Source organism: Pinus tabuliformis, chromosome 1_2 (assembly GCF_031772625.1).
Source record: "Pinus tabuliformis cultivar Carrire ecotype Pingquan chromosome 1_2, CPIR1, whole genome shotgun sequence".
Lineage (NCBI taxonomy): Eukaryota > Viridiplantae > Streptophyta > Pinopsida > Pinales > Pinaceae > Pinus > Pinus tabuliformis.
The window spans coordinates 51,914,490-51,926,253 of NC_142298.1; positions in this window are offsets into that span (position 1 = coordinate 51,914,490).

The window sequence follows — 11,764 nt, forward strand, 5'->3', positions numbered from 1 at the left end:
CTGTTCTTCTTGTTTGTACACCTGCTTCTTTCTGCCCCAAAATCTGAGATTCTGGATGATTCTTCTGAACATATCTGGATGGAGTCTTCTCTTCTATCCTTATCTGCTCTTCTGGTTCTTCTTGAGGTTCTTCTTCTTCATCATTCCGTCTTTGAGGGTAGTCTTCATCTTCTTCGATATCTTCATGATTTACTTGCCTAGGAATGTATCCCTTCTCATCAACCACTACATCAATGCTGTCAACAATTCTTCCAAGTCTTTTATTGTAGCACTTGTATGCTTTGCTGTGTGGAGAATGACCAAGAAGAATGCCTTCATCTGCTCTAGGTTCAAGTTTTCCAAGTTGCTCATCAGTATTCTCAATATAGCATTTGCTCCCAAAGATTTTGAAGTGCTTTACCGAATGAGTCTCACCATACCAGAGCTCATGAGGAGTTTGAGTGTTGTTCACCCGGACATTTGTTTTGTTGAGAATAACCGCCGCAGCATATGCAGCTTCACCCCAGAAAGTTGCGGGAGTTCCAGACTCATCAAGCATAGCACGAGCCATTTGTTGGACTGTTTTGTTCATTCTTTCCACTACTCCATTTTGCTAAAAAGTTCTAGCTGTAGAGAATTCTCTTCTTATCCCATGTTCTTCACAGAAATCGAAAAATTCATTTGAGGTAAACTCCCCACCTCTGTCGGATCTGAGGCACTGTGCCTTCTTCTGCTCTGCGTACCCACGCAGTGCGCCTTCTTCTGCTCTGCGTACCCACGCACTTGCATTGTTAATCACCTGCGTACCTCTGGTTAGGGTCGAAATTGGTAGTCCACCAGTGTGCTACAGATCGTCAAATGCCCAGATCTGTTCATGCGCTCGAGAGATCACCCTTCACAGATTCGCTTTCAACTTCACTTTTATATAGATCAAGCTTTTAAGACAATAACCCAATATTTCAGATCTTAAGATATTCAATTTTCAAAAAGATACTTAGCCAAGTGATCTCCTTTGCTTTATATAGGCAAGCTCTTCCTAAAATCATGGATCAAAACCATAGATCACCAATACAAGGGGCCCTAAAACATGGGGCTCAATAATAATAATAATATAAAACAATACCACGGGCCAAAACCATAGAATCAAGAACGGCGGGCTAAATACCACGGGCCAAACATAGGAAACCCCACATGAACGCGCTTCTCTGCCTTGAAGTAAGTGAACTGGGGGTACGCACCTTCTGAACGGGTGACCTGCGTGTCTGGTCACAGTCCCTTCACGGCATACCTGCGTGTACGCACCTTTTGAACTATTCTCCTGCGTACCTCTTAATTTTCAACATTTTGAGAGCCTGATCAGAGCATTGCCACTTGAGGGTGTTGCCATCAAGTACAACATCTGTGACATAGAGCCATACCAGAATCATAATGCCAACATCCACTTCTTCACATCTAGCACCAAGGCATAAAGCTCCTTTTCATAGGTAGGGTAGTTAAGAACTACCCCATTAAATACTTGAGAATGGTAGCATAAAGCCCTTCCTCCCTGCACCAAGATCGCTCACATAACATACCCACTCACATCTATCTCAACTTCCTAGGGCTACTGAGAGTTTAGTGATGCCATAACTGGTGCTTTACTAATCTTCTTCTTTAATTCCTCAAAAGCCATTTGATAACCCTTTCCCCTCTATAAACTCTTTTCACTTGTTATTATGGCATGGAGTGGTGTTTCTACTGCTGAAAATTAGGCTATAAAATTCCTCTGGTATTGTGCTACCCCAATGAAACTTTAAACCTCATAAACATGATTAGGAACCTCTCGTCTCATGATGGCCTCTATCTTGGCTAGATCTATTTTCAACTCTCCTCCACCTATCATATATGCCAGATACACCAAATACTGTTGTGCAAACTGACACTTTTTGAGATTTTCTAATTGGTAGTGCTTCTTTAATGTCTCCAACACCTACGTCAAATGTGAGATATGTTCCTCCTAGGTAGCACTGTATACCAATATTTCGTCCAAATAGACAATAACAAATCAATCTATAAAAGGGCACAATATATCACTCATTAGCCTCTTAAATGTAGTTGGTGCATTGCATAGGCCAAATGACATGATGAACCACTATACAAACCTTGAACAATGTAAACTATCAAACGGGAACTATACCGAGTACCTGCTTTTTTGAGGTAGCAAAAAATCATTTGATTTTGAAAATTGTTGATTCATAATACACCTTTTTTTTAGCATATTTTTGACACTTTAAATTTTCTTATGTACCAAGTATGAACTTTCTTTCTAAATATTAGTGATTTTCATGCTAATTTTGAAAATAGTTGATGCAGTGTCAACTCGTTTCTTTACAGGACTTCTTTTTGACACTTTAAATTTTCTAATGTATTAAGTGTGGATAATTGTTTTTAAATGTTGGTGATTTTCAAGTGGATTTTGAAAAACATCGATAATTTTTTTTAAGGCATATTTTTGACACTTTAAATTTTCTTATGTCCTAAGTATACATAAAAAAAATAAAAATTAAATGTTGATTATTTAACCATTTTTCAAGGTTTTTTATTCCTCTTCATGTTTTTCGTCGTAAGATATTTGGTTTTTAAGGGTTTTCCAAATTTTTGTTTGCAATGTTTTTTTATAGTGAAATTTTTTATTATTTTTGCAATGTTTAAAAATAATAATAAAAATAATATTTTGAAGTTAAGCTTTTTTTCCTATTTATATATCGTTAATTAATATTTCAATACACATAAAATAATTGTCACTAAAAATTAATAATTTTAAAACTGGACAAAAAATACACATTTTGCTTATAGATATAATTAAAAAAATATGTAATTTAGGACATCTTCGCTAAAAATGACATGTTAAAAAAAAAAAAAATGGAAATTTTGAATTAAAAAATGGGAAAAATAACAAATTTTATGAGTTTTATATAAAAAACAATGATATTTGAAAAATAAAAATTCCAAAAAAAATGATTCAGATAAAATTTGAAGTATAATAAAACATTAAAAATAAATAAAATGTACAATTTAAAAAAACAGTAAAAATCATAAACATAAAAATTTTAAAAATAAAAAATACAATTAAGTTATAAAAAAACATTACAAATAAAAGAAGAATAAAGAAAAAAAAACAGAACATTAAAAAAAAAATTAAAAAAATTAAAAAACAATAAAAAAAAGACATTACAAAAAAAACCATTAAAAAAAGAAACATATATAATTAAAAAAAACATATATAATAATAATAATAAATAAATAAATAAATCTTCGATGGGGGTGAGGTGCTTGTAACACGTGGAGGAGGAACCTCATGTGTGAATAGAGGTGGAGTGGGGTTGAGGGATGGTCCTTCCGATCCCTTCGCCAAAGCGCATGTAATGGGAGTAATATTAGCAGGGTGGCAACTTGTGCGAGTATTAACATCGCATTGGAGTTTGGGGGTGGCAAATGGTTAAGGCGTGGGAAGATGAGGGAGCCCGACATTCGTATCTGCGCTCTGGTCTGGTGCTTGACCTCGCGATGGCCTCTGAGGAGAAAATGAAAGCGTCGCGGGAGGTTATTGGGTAGAAGTGGTCTGTGTGTACTCCTCCTGGGCATTCGCCGGAGCAATGTGCCAAGCTAGACCTTGTTATAAATCCTCTTTGTTATTGTCTACATGCGTAAGGATGGGAAGTAGGTGAGATGAGACCTCTTCCATTCCATTTCCTCTTGGCTTATGGTAAGCCTGTTTTCTCAGGTTAGAAGTGGAAGTTGGAACCAACGGTATAGGAAACTTCGTGGATGGTAGCTGAAAACTGCTTCAATTTCCAATTTCGTAACCTCCGACGTGGGCGCGATGGTGTTTGGTAAATTGGTGGGTGGTCTTTGTGAGGAAAATTCGGAGGCTGGTCGTCGCCATGGGGGAACCTATGCTCAAGTGCCAGCTACTTTGTCTTCTTCTTTCTTTTAATTTTCTATGCTGGTGTTGTGGGTGGCAGTATTTGGTTTCTCTGGTGGTGGTGATCTTTTTCAGGTAGTGGGCGGTGGTATTGTGTTTCTCTCGTGTGGTGGGTGGTGGCATTTGGTTCCTCTAACAGTGGTGTTTGGTTTCTTTGGTGGGGGGTCTGGCCTATGGATTTTGAACATGACGATTCACCATCTCTACCAATTATGAAACCCCCTGTGCGGCGTGGACGTTCCCCCTCCCCATCCACCCTTGGTCCTGCGGATCTGGCAGACTTGACAATTGCCACTAGGGCTCCCTGCCAGGGTGGCAAGACCATTGGAGGCACCTAGTTGGCTAGTGTGGGAGCATGTGGAGGAGGTAAACGAGGTTCTAGTAGTGGTGATGGTGGTACGCGGGTTTAGAAGCCAAGTCGTCAGGGTGGAGGAACCCGGGGTGGCAAGGGGAATCGTGGGCGTGGTTAAGCATAAGCGAATGAAGGGAAAGGTATCCAACATTGTTGCTTGGAGAATTTTAGAGCACTTATCAATAGCCTGATAGAAATATTGGAAATAACTAAGAGATTTTGTCGTGAGGAGCATGCAGAGCAGATGGCAATGTTTTACCAAATGCACTATTTTTAGTGCCAAGTCCGGGAGAGACTGGTGGTGGTTTGGCGAGGCCAAAATAAACTAATCAAGAAAGTAGAAAAGCTAGAGACTTGGCTAGCGCACTTTGAAGGGCACATCTAGTGTGAATTCCATCCTCCACCTCCTCTGCGAACAACCCTGGACAACCATTTTTATATGGAATTTGCATCTACGGATAAACACATTCTCCCTCGGTGGGTAGCTACACCTAAAACAACAGAAAGAAAGTAGTTTAACCTTTTCCTACAGTAGATAGATGAGATGAAGGAACTTACTTGTAATTTTTCACTTCCTTGATCCACTTTGAATTTCTCCCGTCGCTCCCACTTGAACTAAATCCGCTCAATAGATACCTATGTCAACAGAAACAGAAACAACAATGATCAAAGCATACATGATCTATCTACTATAAACCAATGGAATCAAAAACATTGAAACACATAATCATCATATATATGAACAAGAATATGAGAAAAGGATTAAAAACTTTATTAATGTAGAAGGAAGAGTTTCACCCAATACAGTTTGATCCTATGCCACTCCTCCAGCTTCAGTCCAACCCTCGTCACACCAAAAGCACACCAATCCAGTAGTATAACATTACTTGATATGAACTCAAATCTCAAATCAACAGTATTTCCTTACAAACTTCAGATTCTAGCCCCCTGATCACTATGATGAGTGCTCAATTTATAAGAAATGGAGGTGGTTTTGTCATAAATGAGGGAATTGAATGGCCTTCCAAACTTGGAGTTAGTTTCCATGGAGCAAGGGATGATAGGATAGGAGGTTAATTGATCCTTAGCCTATCCAATTTCGAGCTCATAGGAGGAGATAAGAGATGGGATCCTTCTAGAATGATCTAGAATCAAGGAATATTCCCAGAACCCTATGAAAATTTTGCTCAATCTCGCCCAGCACAGGTCAAAGAGGGCCTAAGTGCACTGCAATGCAGGCCTAAATGGGCCTGCCTGCTCTGCAGCGCATTTACCCCTGACCAAGGTTGTGTTGGTGTCCGAAGGAGGCATTTCAACAAGGCTTCAAGCCGGGAAACTTTCATGGAAGGAAGCATTCAATGTGATGACTTGTCTAGGGCATGTAACAACTGAATTAGGGTTTGATGAGCCCTAATTGTACTGATCTAAGTGTTGGGAGTGATGTGCCCAAATAAACCTATAACAACCCTGCATCCATCATGTCGAACGACTAGTATGCTCTCTGGTGTTTTTATGTTTTATCTGTATTTTGGTGCCTCTGGCCCTACCATTTATGGACAATATCCCTAAATAAACATTATAAGAAAAAATATTATAAAATCAATATAACAAATTTTTAAAAAATTAAAAAGAAAATTGAGCCCTCAAGCCCCTTGGCGGGCTCAAGCCGATTCTCATAATTAAGTTGGGCCTGCACCCGATTCTGAGAATCAGCTTGAGCCCACCTAGGGCAGTGGTTCCTCGGGCCCCTTGGTGGCCTCAACCTGATCGTGAGAATCGGGTTAGCCTACCCAGGGCGGAGCCCCTCGAGACCCTTGGCAACCTCAACCTGATTCTAAGAATCAGGTTAGCCCACCTAGAGGGTGAGGCGTTGCAATTTTTTTTTAATTGTTATTATTTTCTTTTTTTAATTAGTTTTATATTTTATTTTAAATTGTTAATGTTTTTTTGTTTGTTATTTTAATTCTTTATTTCCTAAATTTTTTAAATTTGTTTTTTTTGTGTATTGATGTCTTCCAAAGTCATTGCATTCATGTTTTATTGTATCGACATTTCGAACCAACCTCTGTGGTTCATCATCAGGATTAGGTGTGTGAAGAAGTTAGATAATGTTGCGGCAATAAATAGAGGAAAAATTGGTTGGTAATGTAAGTAGCCGACAATTTTGATGTTGTTAAGAAATAAATTTAGTTTAATTAATTAATTAATTTTTTTTATTTATTTTTATCAAATACCATGTAATATTATAATATTAATATGTTATTAATTAAAATTTTTAGTATTGGTTATTTTCAATAACATTAATTAATATGTTATTATTCTAATATGATTTTATGTGACATTATAGTATTATAATGTTTTAAATGACATAATGTTATTTATCCATTAATAAAAGTTTTTGTATTAATTAATTTTGCTAACATTAGGATTATTAATGTTAAATATATTATGTATTAACATTAATGTTATAAATAATGCAAAATAATTAAAACATGTAATATAATAATAAAACTAAATGGGTCTTCTAAATATTGCTCATTGAGTTTTTATTAATCAATAAATTTTAAGATAAATTGTTCGGGATTTTCCTAAATTTAATGTTAACTGAGGAAATAAAAATTATTGGAATTTAACCTTACTAAATGTTCTTTTAGGGATTGAAGGCAAGGTAGGGTTCTTGATTAATGTTATTTATTCAAATGTTAATAAAATGATATTAGGGATAGGTTGAACCATGAGGAGGTCATGAGATAGTGGGGTTGGGAGACCTAGGAGATGGTAGAGACCCTAGTTAGTGTAGGAATCCAATTATCACTTATTTTCCGACTGTCATTGCAGTTAAGGTTATTGGGGTGTTTTCCTATTTCGATAGCTTCTCCAAATTTTCTATGGTGATAATGGTCGATTTTCGTCACAACACAGGGGTTTTCTATGCAAATGTGATGATTAGTTTTACTCGAGTTTTCGACCAGAGCTGAGGTTTTGGAATGGTTATGTTTGATGTCAACAGCATGTTCTTGAATCCTAGTCAATATAGAACGGCCTATTTCACCAACTGTTTTTTTTAATGCTTTTTTTTTTCTTATTTATTGAAACTTTTGTATAATTGTTTTTTTTAATGTTTTTTGTATTTTTAGTTGTTTAGTGTTTTTAATTTTACTATTTTGAATTCTTTTTAATCAAGTATTTTTTTTAATTGTATCCTTTATTTATTTATTTTAATGCTTTTTATTTTGTTTGTTTGTATGTTTTATAATTGTCCGATAAAATATCCATACAAGTCAGTGAAAAAATTTAAATGTTTGTGGAATGACCTATTCAGAGTTTTGACTAAACCCAACCTCTCAGACTTCTATGTGAGTCCATCTTCTCAAGAATTTGGGCGTTCCCCCAAAGATGGACTCACACAGAAGTTCGAAACGTTGGGTTTAATCAAAACTCTGAACAGGTATTCTAGAAACATTTAAAAAGTACTATTTTTTTTTTTTTCGTTTCTTTAATTATGTTTTTTGAAAATATTTTATTATTATTATAATTAAACATTATTTCAACATCAACACTTTTCATTTTGAGGGTTTTTTTGCACAAAAAAATTGCCTTTCAGTGTCATTTTCAAAAAAATGTTGAAAACTTACCCCAACTAACACACACACACACACACAGATATATATATATATATATATATATATATATATATATATATATATATATATATATATATGCCAGTGTCAACAATTTTCATTTTCAAGTTATTTTTTCATGTTTTTGGGGGGTTTTTTTGTTAGAGTTCTCGTTTTGAGTTTACAGTTCCTGTTTGATAGTTTACATTGTTCTTACCTTGTTTTGAAGGCGGTCTTCCATATATCTTCTTCTCTAACTCGAACTTGGTTATATCTATATTTTAAGTCTAGCTTAATTAAGTATTTCACTTACTACAACTAATCGAGGATATCATATATTCTAGGAATGGGGTACCTACTTTTGTGCATGATTTTGTTCAATGCCCTATAATCAATACACATCTACCAAGTCCTATCCTTGTTTGGTACAATGATGATGGGTGACCCACATAGTGATGTACTTTGTCGAATGACACATTATTCTAACAATTAATGCACTTATTTCTTTACCTCAGTTTTGTGATAGATTTCCTGTACAACCCAATGTTCGCCAATGGGGAGGCTAGCAATAGTTGGATCTAGTGCTCCATTTATTTCTTGGGTGGTAACCATTTAGGCTCCCGAAACACATCCATGTATCCCTATAGAAACTCTTCCAGTTGATGTCTTTGTTTCTTAGTACAACCCTCTAGGCATTCTTTTGCTCTTACTGACACCGCTACATATTGATTGTCTTTTAAAAATAGTAAAAGATAGTTCTTATTGGAACTAATCAGTTTCTTCGATTAGTTGCCATTTACCAACAATATTTTTCATTTGCCTTTATGAGTGTTGATGGTGAACATTTTTCCATCCTTGACAAGCAAGTATTGGTTAGATCTCTACATGAAGATTACATCTCACTTATTCATATAGGGAATTCCAAACACCACCCCACATACATCAAGGGGAATTACATCTATTTCTACTTCATCAATAAAATCAACACTCATAGCAAACCTAATTTTGCACTATTTTGTTACCTTTAACTCTACATCCTTATTTACACATCCCAATGTATATGGGATTGGATGATTACAAACTTCCAGTCCCAATTTGTTGACTAGCTTTGTTGCAATGATATTTTCCTATGATCTTGAGTCAAATAGAGAATCAACCTTTGTCTTCTTGACCTATATGTTTATTTGGAAGAGTTTGGTCATTTCTTTCTCTTCATGTTGTTGAAGGATGTTTAGATTCACCTCTTTTTTCACCAACATACAGACAATATTCTCATCCACACCTAAACTAATTTCAACCTAATTGTTAGAATTTGTGGCCATGAGATTCTTCTTCTTATTGTGTTTCATTTTGTTTTTTTGGTTAAGCTCTAGATGTAACTTTCAACACTTCTCCTTTGTGTGTTCGTCAATACTATAGTGGTTGTTGGAATATTTATGCTAGTCTGCTATGGCTTCTATATTTTCCCCCATTCCACTTTTTCTTCCCCTCCTTAGAAGCAACATGTTGCTCCTTCTGCTTCAATCCACTTGATTTCCCTTTCTTCAGGCCTACATTCTCTAGGTACTATGTCAGTACACAAGCCTCATCCAATGATATGGGCTTGAACAACATCAGTTGCTTCCACATATGGTTGTGCAAACCACCCAAATAGTTGAGGAGTACATATGGGTTCTTTAGGGAGATACCCAACATTATGGACATCTTTCTAAATTTTGTGGTGTAACCTTATACACTCTACCCCTGCCTCTACCTAAAGTAGTTCCACTGAATCCACTATTCCTCTACATACCCAGTAGGGTAAAATTGTGAGTTTATGATGGTTTTAAATTACTCCCACTTAGTCACTGGAGAATCCCCCTCCAACCTCAAGGTCTCTGTGTGATTTTTCCACCAGACTAGAGCATGGCCCTCTAATTTTGGTCGCACATACGAAATATTATGTTCTTCCTTAATATGATGAACATTGAGTACACTTATAATTTTTTAAAATAGTGATTTATCTTATGAGCATCGTGTCACCTTGATACAACTTGATATCAACCTTCACTTCCATTTAAACTGGGACTATGAATGGTTCACAACACTCGAATTGGGTAGATCTCTTTCGAGTCCTTTCTTCAGTTGGTTTTCTATTTCTTTCTGATCTCCTGATCTCCCCTTTGATCACTCCTCTATGTTAGAACCCCCATCTTATCCAAGTATTCCAAGCTTATTGTTAAGGTCCCACATGAGGAGATCTAGATTACAGGTTATATCTGTAGCCAATGCTTCTAAATATGAAAATATCTTGTCTATAGAATCAGGATGGTTATTCGCATATTCGTCAGCCATGTCTAGGGTTTTCTAAATTTTGGCTTATCTAATCTAAATTACTTGCAAATACCCACAAAATACCCAAGGAAACCTACTATTACCAATATGATATGTAAACTACCATGGATATTCCATTGGATAGTTCGTCACAACATATCTAAAACATACTTAAAATTTTGAATTCTACACTATTGGGGTTTTATTTCTCTTTAGATTTTCAAATCTATAGGTTAATATTAATTACTTATCCATGTAAATTAAAATTATGTAGGAAATATAGAATGATGAAATAAAAACTCATGAACCATGATTTGACACAAGATATAACCTAACAAACCCTTTCAAGAGCAAACCAGTTGGAAGGTGAGGTCACTGTACTCTCTTTATCTGTATAGAAAGTGGTTGTGAGTACAAAGAAGTGAGGCATGTGGCCTGTGGACTGCTATAGTGCACAAATCCTCTATGTGTGCTCTCTCCCTATCCCTTTTGTTAGAAAACTGACTAGGGAAGCAATTTTAACTTAACATTTTCCATAGATGACATTTACTTTTGATATTTATTTTTTCTTGTCATTATTATCTTTATGTTCTCATCATCAAATAAATTTGAAAACAATAAAGATCACATGAACACAACATATAGGTTCCAATCTAGGGAGAAACCCCTCCAAGTGGAAAACCTGCAAGAAGTTCTCTTTTAATAGAATCAATTTCAAAGGAGACTTCTATGACCAAATATCAAACCAAGGCTCTCATTAAGACCAAGTCAACCAGCCAATACCACAAGCAGAACAAGAGAAAAAATCTTCCATGAACTATGTTTTTCTAGCCCATTCAACCTCCAAGACAAGATACAACACCTGCTTTAGGTTTTGGATCTGAAGTAAGCCCAAAAACCCTAGGATCCTCGCACGTGTGAGCTACAAATGACGCAAATAAAACTTCGGATTCTTTCAAGACATTCTTACTTCCTTCGTTGGGCTCTTATACCCTCTTGAGAATTTCACACTACCTTTCCTAGCTGCAAATCATATCCAAGATGTGAAATGCTTCATGTGTGTCTAATGACGCTGAGACTCCATCCTTTTATAGCCTTTCCAAGAGGCTCAAAAAACATTCTCTAGGCCAACATCTTCCTAGGCAATTTACTTTGTTTAGGAAGACCTTCTAGACATTTTCAAATACAATAATAATAGTTATTTGATACAAGTTCTCATAAGGGTCTTTTATAATGTAACAATGACCTTTGACTGATGACAAACCCTATAAACATACAATGGATGCGTAGACCTATTGACCATGGACCCAAGCATGAAACCCATGCTTTATAAATAATTTTCTTTCTTCTTTTGATCAATACATAGAGATTACATCATTACATAAGTCAAATGATAATTATGAAGACCAAAAATAGTTATGTTCTTCAACACTACCTCTTAACTAGGGAGGTATTCATAATTGTTCATTCGGTATAAGGACAATACTCCCTTTGAAAAGTTTTCATAAGAAGGGTTGAATTAATAAGTCATCACAT